The following is a 1,404-nucleotide window of genomic DNA, read 5'->3' as shown; positions in this document are numbered from 1 at the left end:
TATTTTGTTGGGCATTCTATGCCTTCTTTTTATTCTTCTGAATTTTGGGGGTAACACTCAAAATGAGAAATGACTAGATCTGTGTCTAGTTTGGGTCCCAACAGCCATTGTTCTCACCGACTTCCTAGTTGGTACTCACATTTATAAAAATGATTCTTTAGATTGGAAACTCCTGGCACAAATGAAAAGGAAAGCAGTCACTCACCCAAAGAGAACATTCCCTATCTTGCTCTTTAAGAGTCAACCTTACTATTTCCTATTTCCCACAAGCACAATCACCAAATACTAAAAGGAAATTCTTTTCTCTACTGGTAATATTTGCTTCATTTTACCTCAAAACTTATGCAAATAAAGATTAATTGCACCCAGACTATGTAGATCATTTTTTAATTAGCAGAGTTCACCGTGCTTAGAGAATATGGTGATTAAATAGGACAGCAAAATGGCAGATCCATCATAAAATTTATAAGATTCTACCCCCCCAAATTTTAACATAAGATGCTTTTATTCATTTGAACAATGCTGCTTTACAATCAAAGACAGGAAGGCAACTAATGTGAGCTAAAGCCCCATATTTGCATTAACATCAGTCAATAAAAAAAAAACAGAACTTATTTTTAATTACATTCCAGGTATTCTTCCTATTAATCTGAAGATTAGACATGCAAAAATAAATTTCATTCATGAAATATTACTTTCTAGCCTATTATAAGAGGAAATAAAATAATTCTGGATATAAAAAAATGTGCAGTGAACTCTTCTTACAAACTCTTGCAGGGTCGTTTGCCAGGAAACCAAAACTCTGCAGATGCACAAACCAGAATGCAGATGTGTACATTTCAGAGAACTACATCCAGTTTTCCCTCCTAATGAAACCAATTCATTTTCAGAGTTGTACACAGAAATCCACATCCCTCTACAATGAAATTGAAGGACCCTCTCCAGTGATGCGTTTGCAGAGGAACATTTATTCAATGACATTTCATTGTTTCAAGCCTTTCTAATAGATAATCTCCAAAGACTGGCAACTAGTGAGCCACTCGGTGACCTTGTTCTTTGGTATCTCACCAGGAGCCCTGCTGAATCATCCGTCGCCTTCAAAGCTGTGTGCCAACTCTGGAACAAATACTAATCTATATTTCCTCTCCAAATGCCCCACTTCTGCCAGGAAACTAACAGATGTACCCACAAATGTTGCAAGTCTGCCTATTAAACACGAAGCTCATTGAATTTCTATTGCATTTCTCCAACACAAGTGAATTTGGAGCAAAGAAAGAAATGAAAATGAAGTCAGGTGTCATTCAAGAAAATTACAGTCCCAGGGAGGATAGTTTTGAGTTGCAGCTTTGAGTTGCCACGCTGTGCCTTTCACAGCTGCCTACAGTTCTTGTCATTAATAACCAG

Source organism: Suncus etruscus, chromosome 8 (genome assembly GCF_024139225.1).
Source record: "Suncus etruscus isolate mSunEtr1 chromosome 8, mSunEtr1.pri.cur, whole genome shotgun sequence".
NCBI lineage: Eukaryota > Metazoa > Chordata > Mammalia > Eulipotyphla > Soricidae > Suncus > Suncus etruscus.
This window is presented reverse-complemented; position numbering follows the sequence as displayed.